This window comes from Eubalaena glacialis, chromosome 1, assembly GCF_028564815.1.
Source record: "Eubalaena glacialis isolate mEubGla1 chromosome 1, mEubGla1.1.hap2.+ XY, whole genome shotgun sequence".
Classification (NCBI taxonomy): domain Eukaryota; kingdom Metazoa; phylum Chordata; class Mammalia; order Artiodactyla; family Balaenidae; genus Eubalaena; species Eubalaena glacialis.
Window position 1 is genome coordinate 53,531,994 of NC_083716.1, and position 20,127 is coordinate 53,552,120.

The window sequence follows — 20,127 nt, forward strand, 5'->3', positions numbered from 1 at the left end:
GGTAAGGAATGTAACTCTTTTTTGATTTACTTAGTTGATTGTTTCAAATGCTATACTATTTCATTTTTTCTTACTATTAACTGAATTTAATGCTGCAATTTTTATGTATTACTTCAGCTGCAAACCACATGGTTTTAGCATATATTACTTTTGTTCCTGTTTAGAATGGAACCTTTATAACTTCTGTTACACTTTCTTCTTAAACCATGGAATAATTAAGGTATCCTTTATTTATTTTCTCACTATGTAGAGTTTAGATTGTTATTTAATTGAAGATTTCTAACTTATTTTATTGTAATAAAAAATGTAGTCGGGATAGTGTTGATTCTTTGAAATTGGTTAGATTTCATTGATAACCTGATATTTGGTCATTTTCTTTCTGAAATGTTACATTTGTCTTTGAAAAACGAATTTATTCTTTATTTTAATATTGCTAATTGTCTAATTTTATTTAATTTTACTTTGCAAATCTCCAGCCATAGCTTCTGCAGCTTCAAAATGTATAAACCTAAGAGCCATTCTGTCTTCAGCTTACAGTATTTGCCTTAATTCTGAGATTCTTCTTCATTTATAATGCTTGGGCATTTCCACCTTTTAATTCTTAATGCTGCTATGTATACCAAGACACTTTGTTATATTTATCGAGAAGTATTATATGTTTAGAGAGAGAAGGTTGAATAATCAGCTCATATTTTTTTTTCAAATTTACCAGGAGTCCATAAGAGTAATTTTTAAAGTTTTCGAAACAGGATAATTTTTTTAAAACTGTCCAGTCCAAAGAGTAAATTCAGACAAAAATTGCTTATAACTTTGAAGAAGAAAGATTCCAATACTTCAAAAGACATTACAGATTACATAAAAAGAATCTAAAGGAACTAAAATACCACTTTAATAAAGGTAAAGATAATACAAAATAGACAATTATAACACATTTCTCATTATTTCAGAGGTTAAATGTTTATATAAAAGTGAGCCAAAGGTTTTTATAATAAAACAGCAAAACACTATAAGGTAGTGTTTATGCAATAAATAGGAAATACATGGATGGTTGAAGTTAAAAATCTGGTAATATCTAAAAGTATTTTAATGGATCTAAAATGTGTTTATCCAATTTTACAATGAAGAAATATTTAACGAAATAGAAAGTAAAATATCTGTGCTGCTAGTAATACTAAGACTAGAATGATACTTCTTTAAGATGATGTCACTTTTAAACCATAATAATAATAAAAACAACAGTCATAAATACTATAATCATCATTTTAATTCTTGAAACATTCCCATTAAATCAGGTCTGTAACAATGTCATATGTAAACCACTCTTTAAGAGTTTTCTGGAAATTGTAAGCAATTCAATTTTCAAAATATGAGAAAATGGAAGCATATAATTGGAAAAGGCTGGGAAATTAATTATTATTTGCAGATCATATGACTCTACCATGGAAACCTAAGAGCTTAAACTGACACAAATTATTAATTACAATCAGAAATTTAAGGTGTCAGCTTATGAATAAAGAACACAAAACAACTATCTTTCTACGTATAGCAGTAATCAGTGGTAACACTTAAGTAAATAAGAATAAATTCTAAAAGAAAATTATAGCAACTATATGAAGAAAACAAATTACTGACTCACATACAATAAAAAGATGTAAATTTAGAAAACATAATTTAAGATATATATTCTCATAAAACTTATCTGTGAAAACTATATCAGGTTTCTTTTCAAGAAATAAATAGTTTTAAATTTCATTTTGAAAGATAAATGCTCTAGAATTCTCAATTTCAAAGAAATAATATAATAATAAAGTATGAGCTGTTCTTACAGATACCAAACCCTGTTAGGATTTTCTGGTCTTGTATACTTTCAGCACATTGATTGTCACCCTTAAACTGTACTTCTAGGGGCCAGATTCACACTTTCCTATAAGAGTGGTCTAACTAACACCACGATCCATTTTGCAGAGGTATTCTTTTTTATCAACTCTGGCAGTACCAACATCTTTGTACAGTTGTGTTGGTGCCATTATTAGGATAATTTATTTGCTTTCTTGCACTATTTTTAAAAACCTAGTGAAGAACAAAAATTTATATCTCAAAAACTTAACCTTGTTTAGATGATGATGAATATCACTGGATTTGGAAATAAATGATCGTTGACCTTGGTCTTACACCCAGAGGATTGAGCTTGATGTACCATTTTTAATAAAGATTAAAATTCAAGAACAGATTTCTGGAATAGAACGTTGCATATATATACTGAACCCTTTAAGTTAGAGTAAAGCTGTGTCTGGTACCTCTGTCACTTCTTATGTCTTTTCATTTGCTTATCTTCTTCATTACAATATAAGCTCACTGAGGATAGGGACTTTGTTTATTTATTCCATGCTCCTAGAACAATGCCAGACACATGATATGTACCTACTTAATACATGCAGGGAAAGGGGAAGAAGAACCTACTTATGTATCTCACATGGCACTGTGGGAGGCTAGGAAACTGGTGATGGTGTGAAGATGAAGTCGGAAAGGAGAGGCTAATGTGTGGTCAAGAAGAAGGTGTGTTGAAGTCCTGGGCGGTGCAAGGGGACATTTCAGCTCTCTCTGTCTCATTTCCTTTCCCAAGATAAAGGTCAGAAAAGCAGTGCCTACAGGAAAACCCACAAATTGGTCAAGAGACTATTCACTAGCATAGAGCACCACAATTTGAAGGCAATGACTAGAACCAGTTCTGGAGCTGTTGTAACAAAGTACAAAATCCAGTATCCATTGCTGTGATCACTGGTGGTGGCCACACTTAAGCACCAGGGGAGCATACCCTGCCCATGGAGCACATCTCAGCACCCAACAGCTGTGGTCTCGTGATTCCTGCTGTCAGTGTACTTTTGTGCGTTCACGCTCGAGTTCTGCTAAAACTGGGAAGGGGCAAGAAGAGAAAGCCAGCACTTTACCTGGCTGAAGGAGTGGAGTGTAGAAAGTTTTAGTTTTTTCTGTTTTTATGAACCCATTGTACCTCCCAACTCCTCTAAGCTGGGAAAACACCTCTTATGCCTGCCTTGAGCTGGCCAATTTTTTTCTGCTTTACAAGTGGAAATACAATTCCCTTTAGGCTTCAGAGTCTACATTTATAGGGAAATTTCCTGCTTGTTTTTCTCTTCTCAGTTTCCATTTCAAAATGTCTCAGCAAGTTTTTCTGTAAGCAAGCTGTATATAAATGAATGTGTAGGAGCATTCACTACATATTAGAGTCCAGGGTATTGTGATACACATCTGGGAAGGATGTAGAGGAAATCCTCTAGGGTGAAGGCAAGAGCAGGCTAAGGCAGGCTCTGAAGATTAAGACCTGCAAGTATGTCATTATCACACTCAGGCTGACACTGCTGAGCCCCGTTCAAAAACTGAATATACATTCAAATTGGTAGAAAGGCTTTCCTACTAGGAAGAGATTTCAGACTGGAGGGGTGCAGTTTCTGACTGGGCTTGTTTATCTTGTTATACATGAGCAGGATGGCTGCAGCAGTACATCCTCCTGTCCCACCATTCTTGTTAACAAATTGAGGGGAAGGATCTTTATATTATCTCCTTTTAAAATGTTAGTATAATAAGCCAATGAAAAGAAATTGATTTATAAAATATTAAAGTGGAATGAAAACTACAGTATTTAAAATTTTTATTTTTATACTATGTGGTATAACACTTTACAAGTAATTCTGGTAATTTCAAAAAGGAAGGAAAATTATTGCTACCCTATCGCCTGTATCCAACTTTTCTTGGTGAATTTTATTACATGGTTATCCTCTATTGATTTTTTTAATCATAAAAGTAAGCATAATTTCTATATAACTATGTTGTTGAGTTTTAAGAGTCCTTTGCATATTTTGGGTAACAGTCCTTCACCAGAAGTGTCTTTTGAAAATATGTTCTCCCAGTTTGTGGCTTGTCTTCTCGTTCTCTTGATATTGTCTTTCCCAGAGCAGAAATTTTAATTGTAATGAAGCTGAGCTTCTCAATTATTTCTTTCATAGTTTATGTCTTTAGTGTTATATCTAAAAAGGCATCACCATACCCAAGGTCATCTAGGTTTTCTCCTATGCTATCGTCTAGGGGTTTTATTGTTTACATTTAGGTCTATGATTCAATTTGGGTCATTTTTATGAAGGGTGTATGTCTGTCTAGATTCATTTTTTTGTATGTGGATGTCCAGTTAGTCCAGCACTATTTGTTGAAGAGACCATCTTTGCTCCATTGCATTGTCTTTGCTCCTTGGTCAAAGATCAGTTGACTGAATTTATGGGGGTTCTGTTTCTGGGATCTCTATTCTGTTCCATTGGTCTATCTGTCTATCCTTTCCCCAATACCACACTGTCTTCATTGCTGTAGTTATACAATAAGTCTTGAAGTCAGGCAGTGGAACTGCCTCCAGTACCTTGTTCAGTAGGGTGGCACTGGGACAATGGTCTGCTTCTGGGTCCACAGTTAGGTACTCAGTTGGCCCACAGTGTGTCTATTACCAGGTGTGTGGCTGGTGTGGTTCCCGCCAAGTCTCAGTGAGGTTCTGCCACATCATTGGATGGGTCTCTGGGTGAGCAAAACTGGCCCTGGACCATGGCTGAGAGGAGATAGAACCAAGCCCTCAGGGATGTTTCAAGTTCCATAGACACATTTGAAGTCTGCAGGCCTGGTTTTAGAGGCATAGATGGATGTGTCTCCAGCCAGATCCCAAAGGAGGCTAGACTGGTCCATGACCATGGCTGGAGGGGTTGGAACTGAGTAGAGAGGTGTGTGTGTGTGTGTGTGTGTGTGTGTAATATATGTATATATCTGATATATACATAAGCATACATAATCTAATATACTGTTGGTATTATTTTAAATAAACTGTTATCAGTTAGATCATTAATAAGAAGAAAAAAGTTTTTTATTTTATCTTATTTCTTCTTCAGTACTCTTCCATTCTTTGAGTAGATACAAATTTCTGACCTATATTATCTACCTTCTTTCTAAAGAACTTCTTTTAATATGTCTTGCAAAACAGGTCTACTGGCAACAAATTCCCTCACTTTTTGTTTTTCTGAGAAAGTCTTTATTTTTCCTTCACTTTTTAAGGGTAATTTTGTGGGGTATAGAATTCTAGGTTGGTGAGTTTTCTCTTTGAACACTTTAAATATTTCCCTCCACTCTCTTCTTGATTGCATGGTTTCTGAGGAGAAGTCAGATATAATTCTTATCTTCCTTTATAGGAAGGCGTTTTTTTCCTCTGCCTTCCTTCGGAGTTTTCCCTTTGTCTTTGATTTTCTGTAGTTTGAAAACTGTATGCCTAGGTATAGATTTTTTGGGGCATATTTCTTGCTTAGTTCTCTGAGCTTCCTGGATTTGTGGTTTGGTACCTGGCATTAACTCGATAAAATTCTTAGTCATTATTGTTTCAAATATTTTTTCTCTTCTTTTCTCTCTTTCTTCTCCTTCTGTTATTTCCATTATGTATATATTATACCTTTTGTAGTTGTCCCACAGTCCTTGAATAGTCAGTCTTTGTTCTCATTGCTTTTCAGTTTTTGAGTATACCTCTAGTTCAGAGAGTCTTTCCTCAGCCATGTCTAGTCTACTAATAAAGCCATCAAAAGAATTCTTCATTTTTATTACAGTGTTTATTTATCTTTAGCATTTCTTTTTATTTCTTTCTTAGGATTTCCATCTCTCTGCTTACATGTCTATCTGTCTATTGCAGGCCATCTGTTTTATCCATTATAGCCCTTAGTATTATTAATCCCAGTTGTTTTAAATTCCTAATCTGATAATTCCACTGTCCCTGCTATGTCTGGTTCTAATGCTTGCTCTGTCCCTTCAAACTGTGGTTTTGGCTTTTGGTATGCCTTGTAATTTTTTCTTGATAGCCAGACATGTTGTGTTGTACCAGGTAAAAAGAACTGTTATAAATAGGCCTTTAGTAATATGGTGGCAAGTTATGTGGGGAGGGGAAGTGTTCTACAGTCCTATGATTAGGTCTCGGTCTTTTAGTGGGCCTATGCCTCTAGACTGTGAATTTCACAAGTGATTCTCAGGTTACTTTTCCCACTTTAAATGGGACAGGATAGCTAGATTGGGTTGGAGTTGGGTATTGCCTTTCCTAGGGTAAGTTAGATTCTGATAATTCCCTAGCATTTTAGGTTCTGGTTAACTAGTTTCCCCCAAGGGCAGGCTTTCTTAAGAATAACAGTGTTCTCTGGTGTATTTCAAAATGGTCCCTTTTCCCCTCGTTCTGCACGGTAGTTTGACCTGTGACTCCCCTCTCTTATGGATCCAAGAAGAGTTGACTTTTCAGTCTGTTCAGCTTTTTACTTGTTATTAAGATGGAGTGGTGACTTCCAACCTTCTTACATGTGGAATGAAACTAGAAGTCCTATTTATAACTTTGTACTTTTTTCTAAACTAATTTCTTCTAATAAATATTGATCTATATTTCTTGAAATGCACCATCTTACTGGAGCTTGTTGTGGAAAAGAGGTAGTAGAAATTTAGTCCACTCCTGTCATTTTACAGATGAAGAAAATGGGGACCCTCAAAGAGCAATGACATGCCCAAGTTCCTGCAGCCAGTGACCATTCAAGGCTGAAGCACACTGAGGGTTCTTCTCATCCAGGTAACTTTCTCTGCAACAAATAGGAGGGGAGTGAGTGAGTGTAGGCGGGCTAGTGGCTCCAACAAGCCTCTCCTGACTCACAGTGTGTCTAAATGAGGTGTGCAAAAGGCCAAAACAGTGACCACATGTTACAAAACCTGAAGGTACTGAGAGAAATTCAGTTGATGGATTGAATTTTTAAAAAATACAATTTCAAGAAAATGACTACTCCATATTCACAGGCCAGATCAAAGGTGAGTTTTTAAGGGAATCCCTACTGAGCAGAGTACTTTTCTCCTTCATGTCCATTCTTATATCACTTTGTTTTAACTACATTTGACATTTACCACATTTGATTTTAATTTCCTGTTCAAATGTCTTCCTCCAACTATACTGGAAGTATATTAAGCAGAGCACCATTTATTATTACTTTTTCTAGTCCTAATATTTAACTCTGGCACATGACAGTTGATCAATATATATTTAGTGAATTGATTGTTACGTATTATCATCATAGGTAGCTTTAAGCACGTAGGTTTACTCAATTTTTGCAAAAGCGTGAATTGGTTGAACTTCTTCCAAAACAGCCATTTAATAAATGTTTATTCAATATTGGCTTCTACTTATGCGTTGTGTTAAGAATAAAGATAGAAAGATGAACCAATGCTATCATCCTTGTCTTCAATGGACTTTCATCTTAATGGGGTATACAGAAAAAAAATCAATAAACACAGTATGCTAAAACTATAATAGAGAAGTACATAGACACAGGACAGGCACCTCCTACACATAGGAACTCTCCCAATAAGCTTCCAAGAAAATAATAAAATTTGAGGTGGGCCTTGGCGGACAGATACAAATTTAACCATGTGCATATGTTAGGAAAGGGTCTTCCATTCAGGGAAAAAAAGTGTATTCTAAAGGGACGGATGTTAGTGTGGGTGGCAAGGGGATAGGACAATGATAGAGTGGTTGGAACAAAAGTTAGTCTGGGAAGTGAGGATTAATAGATAAGCAGATGAACTCTTGCCACAGTGTGGAATGGGGTAGCAGGAAGTGGACATAAGCTTTCAGGTTTTTGGTAGGAGTGTTGAGTTTTGACCCCTAAAATTAGTTGTGAACTTTTCCTTTCCCAGATGTTTTCCTACATTAATCTACTACCATTTCAACACATATATGAGATTCTTACCTACTCAGTTAATCTTGGTGGAAAGCAACCAGAATTATTAGCTTTTCACTTCTTGTGACCCACTTAGCCTAATACCTTGAACACATTCACTTCTCCCTGTCTCTGAAGTCACCTCCCAAGTCCAATTACTGTGTCTCTAACCTAATCTACATTGTTATCATCCTTTCTCCCTATTTCCATTCTTCTTGTCCTTTAATAAAATGCCTACACAAAAACCACAGTCAATTCTCTTATAAATGTCAAATGAAAAGTGTTTCCTCTACCACTTTGACTCTTTATAATATCTTAATTCATGTAGAATAAAACTCATACTCATTTTAATCTATAATCTTGCATGCTGTGGCTCATGCTTAAATTTGTGACACTGTTCCCCAAGTTTATCCTGCTGCAGTCACAGTGACCTGGTTTCAGTTTTCCCACATGCGTTTATCCCTATCTTTCCATATTCTTCACAAGACCAGCTCCTTTTTATCCTTCAAGTCTCATTTAAATCTCGTACTCTTGGAGTCTTCTTCAAACATGTTATATAAAACATATTGCTTTGATTTATTTTTAAACTTATTTATTTATCCTCACTTGTTGTAAACTAAAATACAGATACAGAAAACTGCTATAGAATGCATGTACAGTTAATTGATTATTATGAGGCTAACATCTTTATTAGCACTTGACCAATCAGGTAAAAAAATATTGTCAGCCATACCAGAAGCCCCTCAAAATGTCTTGTTCTCAGCAATACCTCTCATATTCCCCATAAACAAATATTCTCTTAAGTTTTAGTAATCACTTCCTTGCATTGTTTTAGTTTTATCATACAAGTGTACCTCCCTAAATCTTATGCTTTAGCCTCATCCATTTGTCTCTGTTTTGTTTTGTTTTGATATATCTTTCCAATGGATTTTGATTTATAGGTTGTACTTCTGTCATTTTTTCCTAATGTTTTATTTTTTAATTGAAGTGTAATTTACATAAAATAAAATACACAGATTGTAAATGTACATTTCAATAAGTTGTTTCAAATCTATGCATCCCTGTAACCACCAGTTCATCATCTCAAAAAGTTCCCTCATCCCTTTTTTCTGTCAATCCCATCTCCCAGAGGCAACCATTGTTCTGATCTTTATCACCATAGTTTTTCCTTGTTCTTGAATGTCGTATAAAGAGAATTATGCAGTGTGTACTCTTAAGTTTAAAAGTTCTTTCACTCAACATAATGCTGTTTCATGTATTAGTCATTTGTTTTCTTTCATTGCTAAATAGTATTCCATTCTATAAACATACTATATTATTTTTAATCCATTCTCTTGTTCATGGACACATCAAAAGATTTCAACTTTGAGAAGATATCAATAAAATGTGGACATTCTTATACACGTCTTTTCATGAATGTGTTTTCTTTTGGGAAAATTCCTAAAAGTGAAATTGTTGGATTATATAGTAAGCATATGTTAAACTTTATAAGAAACCAACTGTATTTCAAAACGTTTGTACCATTTTACATTCCAACCAGTAATGCATGAGCATATCAGTTGCTTCACAAATTTGCCAACAATTGGAATGGAGTAGCCATTCTAGTGGGTGTGTGTGGTATCACATTGTGGTTTGTTTTACATTTATTTGATGACTAATTCTCTGAACATCTTACCATGTGCCTTTTGGAGAACATTATTTGTGAAGTGTCTGTTCAGTGTTTCCCCTATTTTAATTGGATATTGGATTATTTTCTCTATTCTTATGTTACAGAAGTGCTTTATACACAGACACATACATGTTCACACACAGACACACAGACCTCACAAACATACACATCTGTCAGCCAGTATGATGGTGGATGTATGTCAGATGTATGTATTGAGAATATTTTCTCCAAGTCTGTGCCTTGTCTTTTTATTTTCTTACTGGTGTCTTTTGAAGAGACTATTTAATTTTAATGATGTTTAATTCATTGGCTTTTTATTTGATGTTTAGTACTTTTTGTACTAAACATCCAAGAAATTGTTACCCACTCCAGGTTCGCAAAAATATTCACCAATGTTTTTATCTAGAATTTTCATTGTTTCAGCTTTTATGTTTATTTATATTGTAAGTCTCACATTAATTATTGTGTATAGTATGATGTACAGGTCAATTTTTTTTCATACGAATGTCTAGTAGTTTCAGTGCCATTAAAAAAACCCCAAAACTATCCTTTCCTCATTGAACTACTTTGGAAGCTTTGTCAAAAAAAATCAATTAACCTTATATGTGCAAATTTATTTCTCTAATGTGTTAGCCTATGTTTTTTTAACCCTTAACCCAATATACTCTGTCTTGAGTCCTCTAAGTTTCTTCTTTTCCAAATCTTTTTTCACTTTGCTAAGGCCTTTGAATTTCCATGTAAATTTTAGAGTTATCTTGTCAATTTAATAAAGGCCTGCTGGAGTTTTGATTGGAATTGTCTTGAATTTTAGACCACTATTTCTCAATCTTCTTAAAAATTGTTTCACCCTTCCCCCCACCAACTTCAAGGAGAAAAAATAAATTCTATTTAAATCCTCTCAAGAAAGATACATTAAATAATAAAGAATAAGAGTCTATCAGGTAGGGTTGAGCCTTGGAAAATGACAAGCCATTGTAATATCTGAGGATTTTTTTGAATAAATTTTCATCCTTTCTAAGGGGTGATGTTGTCCCTGCTGAGAACATATGCTTTAGATCAATGTGGGGAGAACCTTAACAATGTTTAGTCTTCCATTCTATGATCTTGCTATCTCTTTCCATTTATTTAGGTCCTCTTTAATTTCTCTGGCAATGTTTTCTAGTTTTCATTGTACAGCTATTTCATCTTTTTTGGTTAAATTAATTTCTAAACAAGAATTTTGGTTTCCTTATGCCTTCAAAAAGTGGTATTTTCATTGTATTTTTAATCATCTATTGTTAATATATAGCAATACCATTAATCTTACTATATTCACATGGTAACTTTTGTCATTTCAATAATAATTCTGGTAATAGAATTTATTCCTTTTTGACAGATTCCTCCCTTAGGATTTTAAACCTAAACCATCAAGTGTTCAGCAAATAAAGGCAACATCCTTGTGCTTTATTTCTGTTTTCTTCTAGTGACACCTTCCTGAGGGGAGGTTTATAAAAATTTAAGTGAGGAAATACCTTATAAAGTGAAAAGTAATAGGTATAAGTATTTTTGTTGTTTTTCCTTTTTAGTCTCCTCTCAATATCAACTAGCACCGACTACAATCAACCAGTGTGCCCATTCTTGTCTTTTTCCTCTCTAAAAGCAGTGTGTCTGCCAGAATGGATGGACTGATTTCCTGGATTACCAAAGGTAGGATCACAAAGCTTTACCTTCATTAGAGGGTAGCTGAGAAAAGGGGAGCCTCCCCAGCTGGCCTCCAAAAGAGAATACAACAGCAGGATTTGGCCAATTACTACAAGTTTGTATAAAACAGTGTTTTCTTTCAGGCTACCTCCCTGGAGTATAAATCTACCATTGTGGTTCATAGCCAGTTTCTCTCAGTGCTGGCTGACTTTGATATCCCAGGAGGCATGTGAGAAACTGCAGTCCTGGCTGAATTAAGGTCAGGAGAAATGAAAAAATGCAATTACAGTGGAGACACATTCTGTTTTATCATCTTGTTTTTCTGTATGGCTATGTTCGCTTCAATATTGTGCAAACTTGATAATTAGTTCCTTGAAGATTTCCGGTACTGACTTGAATTAAATTGAGGAAAAAGCTTTCATCAAACGTAGTCAGATCTGGATATAGAGGAGCAAATGTGTAATACAATGGGAATAAAGGAAAACAGAGGTAAATGCACATGAGACTGGAAATAGAATGGGCTTGTAAAAGAGAGTATAAAAAAGGAAAAAAAGAGCTGAAAGGAAGTTCCAAAACATTTCTTGAAAATCTACCACATAGCATATATTTTATATATTTTTCTTGCCTTTTCATAAGATTTTTTTTTTCTTATTGTTGAGTTGTAAGAGTTCTTTATAGACATACTTCATGTTATTGTGCTTTACAGGTAGTGCATTTTTTGCAAATTGAAAGTCTGTGGCAATTCTGCATTGAACAAATCTGTCAGTGCCATTTTTCCAACAGCGTTTACCCATTTCATGCCCCCCTGTCACATTTTGGTTATTTCTCACAGTATTTCAGACTTTTTCATTATTGTTATGTTTATTAAGGTGATACGTGATCATTGATCTTTGATGATTCTACCATAACTCACTGAAGGCTCAATGATGGTTAGCAGTTTTTAGCAATAAGGTATTTTTTTTAGTTTCTTTTTTTAACATCCTTTTTTTAAAATTTTTAAATTTAATTTAATTTTATTTTTTTATACAGCAGGTTCTTATTAGTCATCAATATCATACACATCAGGGAATACATGTCAATCCCAATTGCCCAATTCATCACACCACCACCACCGCCCCCCCCCCCGCCAGTTTCCCCCTTTGCTGTCCATACGTTTGTTCTCTACATCTGTGTCTCAATTTCTGCCCTGCGAACCGGTTCATCTGTACCATTTTTCTAGGTTCCACATGTATGCGTTAATATACGATATTTGTTTTTCTCTTTCTGACTTACTTCACTCTGTATGACAGTCTCTAGATCCATCCATGTCTCAACAAATGACCCAATTTTGTTCCTTTTTATGACTGAGTAATATTCCATTGTATATATGTACCAATCTTCCTTATCCATTCATCTGTCGATGGGCCTTTAGGTTGCTTCCATGACCTGGCTATTGTAAATAGTGCTGCAGTGAGCATTGGGGTGCATGTGTCTTTTTGAATTATGGTTTTCTCTGGGTATATGCCCAGTAGTGGGATTGCTGGATCATATGGTAATTCTATTTTTAGTTTTTTAAGGAACCTCCATACTGTTCTCCATAGTGGCTGTGTCAACTTACATTCCCACCAACAGTGCAAGAGGGTTCCCTTTTCTCCACACCCTCTCCAGCATTTGTTGTTTGTAGATTTTCTGATGATGTCCATTCAACTGGTGTGAGGTGATACCTCACTGTAGTTTTGATTTGCATTTCTCTAATAATTAGTGATGTTGAGCATCTTTTCATGTGCTTCTTGGCCATCTGTATGTCTTCTTTGGAGAAATGTCTATTTAGGTCTTCTGCCCATTTTTGGATTGGGTGTTTTTTTTTTAATTTTGAGCTGCATGAGCTGTTTATATATATTGAAGATTAATCCTTTGTCTGTTGATTCATTTGCAAATATTTTCTCCCATTCTAAGGGTTGTCTTTTCGTCTTGTTTATGGTTTCCTTTGCTTTGCAAAAGCTTTGAAGTTTCATTTGGTCTGATTTGTTTATTTTTGTTTTTATTTCCATTACTCTAGGAGGTGGATCAAAAAAGATCTTGCTGTGATTTATGTCAAAGAGTGTTCTTCCTATGTTTCCCTCTAAGAGTTTTATAGTGTCCTGTCTTACATTTAGTTCTCTAATCCATTTTGAGTTTATTTTTGTGTATGGCATTAGGGAGTGTTCTAATTTCATTCTTTTACATGTAGCTGTCCAGTTTTCCCAGCACCACTTATTGAAGAGACTGTCTTTTCTCCATTGTATACCCTTGCCTCCTTTGTCATAGATTAATTGACCATAGGTGCATGGGTTTATCTCTGAGCTTTCTATCCCATTCCATTGATCTGTATTTCTGTTTTTGTGCCAGTACCATATTGTCTTGATTACTGTAGCTTTGTAGTATAGTCTGAAGTCAGGGAGTCTGATTCCTCCAACTCCGTTTTTTTTTTCCCTCAAGACTGCTTTGGCTATTCAGGGTCTTTTGTTTCTCCATACAGATTGTGAAATTTTTTGTTCTAGTTCTGTGAAAAATGCCAGTGGTAGTTTGATAGGGATTGCATTGAATCTGTAGATTGCTTTGGGTAGTATAGTCATTTTCACAATGTTGATTCTTCCAGTCCAAGAACATGGTATATCTCTCCATTTGTTTGTATCATCATTAATTTCTTTCATCAGTGTCTTATACTTTTCTGCATGCAGATCTTTTGTCTCCTCAGGTAGGTTTATTCTTAGGTATTTTTTCTTTTCATTGCAATGGTAAATGGGAGTGTTTCCTTAATTCCTCTGTCAGATTTTTCATCGTTAGTATATAGGGATGCCAGAGATTTCTGTGCATTAATTTTGTGTCCTGCTACTTTACCAAATTCATTGATTAGCTCTAGTAGTTTTCTGGTAGCATCTTTAGGATTCTTTATGTATAGTATCATGTCATCTGGAAACAGTGACAGTTTTACTTCTTCTTTTCCAATTTGGATTCCTTTTATTTCTTTTTCTTCTCTGATTGCTGTGGTTAAAACTTCCAAAACATTGTTGAATAATAGTGGTGAGAGTGGACAACCTTGACTTGTTCCTTATCTTAGAGGAAAAGGTTTCAGTTTTTCACCAATGAGAATGATGTTGGCTGTGGGTTTGTCTTATATGGCCTTCATTATGTTGAGGTAGGTTCCTTTTATGCCCACTTTCTGGAGAGTTTTTAATCATAAATGGGTGTTGAATTTTGTCAAAGGTTTTTATTCATCTATTGAGATGATCATATTGTTTTTATTCTTTAATTCGTTAATGTGGTGTATCACATTGATTGATTTGGGTATATTGAAGAATCCTTGCCTCCCTGGGATAAATCCCACTTGATCATGGTGTATGATCCTTTCAAGGTGTTGTTGCATTCTGTTTGCTAGTATGTTGTTGAGGATTTTTACATCTATATTCATCAGTGATATTGGTCTGTAATTTTCTTTTTTTGCAGTATTTGTCTCTGGTTTTGGTATCTGTTTGATGGTGGCCTCATAGCATGAGTTTGGGAGTGTTCCTTCTGCAATTTTTTGGAAGAGTTTGAGAAGGATGGGTGTTAGCTCTCCTCTAAATGTTTGATATAATTCACCTGTGAAGCCATCTGGTCCTGGACTTTTGTTTGTTGGAAAGTTTTTAATCACAGTTTCAATTTCATTACTTGTGATTGGTCTCTTCATATTTTCTATTTCTTCCTGGTTCAGTCTTGGAAGGTTATACCTTTCTAAGAATTTGTCCATTTCTTCCAGGTTGTCCATTTTATTGGCACAGAGTTGCTTGTTGTAGTCTCTTAGGATGCTTTGTATTTCTGTGATGTCAATTGTAACTTCTTTTTCATTTCTAATTTTGTTGATTTGAGTCCTCTCCCTCCTTTTCTCGATGAGTCTGGCTAATGGTTTATCAATTTTGTTTATCTTCTCAAAGAACCAGCTTTTAGTTTTATTGATCTTTGCTATTGTTTTCTTTGTTTCTATTACTCATTTTGTTTGATCACATTAACTGATAAATTTGGTTTTTAGTATTTTTTAAAAATTATACTCTATTTTAGGAATCTACAGTCTACAACCTGTGGACCAAATGTGGTCCAGCACCTGTTTTTATATGAGCTAGAATGTTGTTACTTTTTTAAATAGAGAAAGAAAGGAAAAAGAAAAATATGTGAGAGTGACCGTATGTGGCACACAGAGCTTAAAATATCTACTGTTACATTTCAAAAAGAGCTTGCTGACCCCTGCTCTGTTTTATTTCAAAACACAGTTTTTAGCACATGCTGTCACAACCCTACTCATGTTCTGTCTATGCTTATCCAATTGCTGGTACATGTGCCTCTTGACTTAGGGAGTGGTGGTTCCATTCCATGTGCAATGGCCATTCATTCCTTGGCACCTATGAAGAGGCCATAGGTGCCAAAGAATGAATGCTCCCTGGCAGCAGTCTTCACTAGTGGATAAACATCCACCCTCTTGCCCCTCAAGTGGGAGAGAGAGCTCTAAGGCTCTAAGGCATGCGTTCTAAGCTAGCTCACAGTGCCCAAAGGGATGAAGCTCTGGTTGACAGGGTAGTGGCACGCTTGATACTATATACTTTACGGCTTCCTTCTGTCCCCTGTCCTGCTTCCTGACTCCCTTTCAGTATTTGCTGGTATTCTCTCCCAAACAAACTACTTACACTCCATTCATGTGCTGTTGCCTAAAATAGTCTTTGGAATGCTATCTTCTATTTTTTCTGCTTCCTTGAGTTTTACCCAGTTCCTTAATTTCATACATAATGCATTCCTGAAAACATGCACAAGTTAAATATGTATACTTTCAGAAGATAGACTTACATTTTATAAGTTCTTGGAGAGCCAAATATATCATTTAAAAATTTCTCCTGACCATAACCTTTAGTCACTAATTTCAAAGGCGTATTTTAGATATCTTATAACTAAGTTTTAAACTTATTTTTCTTCACAATTTCTCACACAGTTGACTGTGTTCATCCAATGACTAACTGAGCTAAAGATTCATCTCTTTAGATACCCTTAATAATGTTTACCTCTGAGTTTTATCCTATATATTATATTTGTACTGCCTATGACAAGTAACTTCATTTTTAATTTTCTTCTCTTTCCACGTTTTTAATTAAAATAATCAGATCCAAATGAAATTAAGATAACTGGAAAAATACTATTCCGATAAAGACAATAGTGCTGCTGCTAAGATATGTGTTTGGTGAACTGGCAATTTCACCTTGAAATATTTCAGTGTTGCTATTCATCAGAAGAAGAATGAAAACCATAATTGACTTGAGAAAGGTATTTCAGAGTGAACAATGCATTTTTCAAAAGAATGCTATACATAAAAGTTAATTTTTTTTTTTTAAATCAAGGACCCCCTGCTAGCTTTTTTCTCTGTTTCTTCCAGGAGTCCCTACAGCTTTGTTTTGCAGGAGCTTTTTAAAATATTAGTGGTTTTTCTTGCTCTGCTTATTCTTGCAGAAGGAGACATTTATTTACCTTGTGTTTATTTAGCGCAGTGGTTCCCAACCATGACTGTACAGTGGAATCAAGAGTGCTTTAAAGACAGTACAGAGGCCTGGGTCTCCCCTCCCGAGATTCTGATTTAATTAGACTGTGATATGGCCTGGCCATTGGGAATCGTGAAAGCATCCTGGATGATTTTAATTCACAGACAGAATCAGCTAGGAGTTTAGGCAGATTCTATTGGACTTTGACATGTTCTTGTTTGAATCACATTACAGGAGAAAAAATGATGCAGTACATAAATTCACAATATAATCCCAATAGGGAGCTCTGTTTCTCTTCTGAAGAGTTTCTTTTCCTTGTGTTTTTTTGGAAAGATGGAAGTTGTATGTTCCTGGTTCTTTGCAGAGTGTGGCCAAGTGCTCACCTACTGTCACTCTGTCTTCCAGGAGGATGCACCTGTACCACCAGCTCATTGCTTGGCCCTCCTACTCTGAGCACCAGGAAACCAGAGACTTTCTATTGCCACTACTGTAGCATAAGCATTGACCCCAAGTCTAGAGAAATTCTAAACAGTTGTTGCTTTAAGGACCTCCCCTCCTCAAGTCTACCATCACTTCGCCCTCTTATGGCCCCCTTGTTTATCAGGCATCTCTTCTAGACTGCAGAGTATAAGGGTTTTACTGGGCTCACATCCGCTTAATTCTTTGATTATCTAAGGCAGACATGGTTCCAGAATTTCCCTTTTGGAGAAACTTAAGGCATTCCACTGGAAGGGCACTAGAGCTCTTTTCTTGTGTCTTCTTGTGTACAGCAAGCATGGTGTTGTCATCAGTCTCAAGTGTTTGTTTGGCGTTGCTTAAGAGAAGCTGGTGGAGACTGTCATTATGACTTTAGGGAAAGTTGCAGAACGTTCTTCAATTTAATCTGATTGCACTTTCCTAGTCAACATTTTTGAAATTTTGGTACATGGCTGTCAAGATTCCCTTGTTGCTAATGCCAATGAAGGTTCTCTTTAACTCCTATCTTGTTCACTTCAGTGGTGATCTAGGAGTCAGGAAATAACTGTGGCTGCTCTCTTACATTCTAAGGAAGATGTGATTAAGGACTTTTGATTGAGCAGTTCGAGTGGGCAGAGTACTCTAGTGGGATGTGGTACATTGTCAATGAAGCCAGCTGACATGGGTTCATCCCAAGAGGCTGGTCTGTTCTAAGATCAGAGGAGCTGCCAATAGTGGCAGCCTTGCCATGTAAGTACATAACACATACGTGTATAATATGTAGTGTCAGAGATGGAACTTCCACTCCTAACCCCTGCCACTGTGTCTTCCAAATTATTTCATGTAGCGTACACTGCCTTTTCTATCATTATTGGGCATCTGCCTGAGCAAGACGGGCCAATCATAATAATTCACCTGATAGGCACAGTTCTTTGGTTTGTGGATGATCTAAGTGGGACCAATCAGAAACTTCCCCAGGACGTTTGCAGAGAGGCAGAGCTTCCATCCCAGTCTCTCTAATAATGAAGCTTGAAAATGTGAGACAGAGGAGTCATCAGTAGCCATATTGCCTGCTCTGTGGATGAATACCATTGACAACTGATGCTGTCAAGCAAAGAGAAGGGATGAGACTCAGAGAAGGTACTTGGTGTGTCAAGTTTCTGAGACCCAACCACCCAGTTGTATCCAGATTTCCATCTCTTGTGTAGCCAGCCAATTCCCTTTCACCTGAAATGCTTTGAGCTGGATCTCTGTCACTTCCAAACCAAAGAGTTCTGAGTAATAACAGCACTCAAAGTGTAATCAGAGGATCTGAGTTTGAGACCTGCCTCTGACCTTGGGAATTTATATTATAGGCATTCCTGCAAAATGACAATAACAATACCAACACATTAGAGATAAGATGAGAAAATTCTTGCCTCGGTGTCTGGTATGTAATTATAGACTAGAACAGCAATCAGAAATTAGTTACCTTCCTCTTTCCCTTCCCACTCCTCTCCAACCACCAGCTAAAAGAGCAACAGAGTGAGATCCCAGACACCCAGCAAAGTCCCTGTTCTTACTTTCAATCCTCTAAGAAAGGCTCTGCTGTGTATGTTCTAGTTTGGGATCCAGTATGGTTTCACCTGAATCAAGTCCTACACTGTTAAAGAAAAATATAAAAGCAAATCTTTTTGATAATTTTCCTTGCCTGAGAATCCATATATTTCCCTCTTTCTGAATAACTTCATACCTTTTCTTAATGTCTGTGATAATGTACATATCTACAAGCAATTAACCTGCTCCTTGTGACTCATGTTCAGAACTAGGAAGTAAACACTGGCAAAGTCTTAAAACACCCACAGAAGTCAGACAATGCAACAGTCAACAGAAAAATAAAAGAACATTTCATGTTATTCAATTTCAACAATATCTGTAAACATCTTGAGGAAGCCAAAGTCTTCTATTGATCAGTTTAATATGTCATTCTACTCAAGAGGAAAATGGTAATAAAATGAATGCTGTTAAGTGTTCAGAGACCACATCACAATATATTATGTGTGACAGGTCTCTCTGCACTCAGAATGTTCCACATTTACAAATAAAAATCATCTTGTCCGCTTCCTAAAATTGTTCCTTGGTATAAAATTATATATGTGTAATTTTATATTTCAAACTCTTATCTTGTTCTCATTTGTGCATTTTCCTCCTGCTTCTACTTTGGTGAGGGTAATATATTTATATCCTCACTTTGAGTTCAGAGACAGCAGAGAGAATGAGATAAACACACCAGGGGCCTGACAAGTCCATGGAATACCTCACTCTGTTCCTGTATACTGCCTTCTATTACAGAAATGCACTTGTCCTTGGAAAAGTATCTGTTTATTTCCTACTTTTGAATACCTCACTGTCTTTATGCCACTCTACTGCCAAAGTTCCATCAGATAAAAAATAGAAACTAAGCCAGGAAAAACAACAGACAGACTTTGGTGTCTAGGAACCATGTACACTTGTCAGTTAACATGGAGTATCATTTCTTTGCATACGAATATAAACACCTGGCATTTAAACTCTGCTTTTTGCCACTGATATTTAGAAGAAAGATTATGAGCCCTGTGGTCAGTAGACAGCTAGTTCCAGTCCAAATTCTGTTGACTAATTATATTTCTCCAATGAAAAGTAATTTATCGTTCTGAGTATTATGTCTCCACGTTTTGTAAAATAGGAATAATAATTACACATGACCAATAAGTGGATTAAGGTAGAAATGAGATAAGGCATGTGAAATAAAATCTAAAGCGTTTTTGCAAATACAATATTTTAGAGTCAAATCAAGCCAAGTAAACTTCCCAGAAGGATCATTGATGTTGTCTTCTGGAAAAATAGTCCTCACAAGACAAGTGTCAAATTGTTTCTTCTTTGCGGGAGGAGGGGGAAGTTAAACCACATAATTAGCCATCCATATTTTTTTAACCACTCAAAGTCTCACTTTCCACTGACATTTGAATGACCTAAGAACACTTCTGAATTGCTAATGGAAGAGAGGCACTGA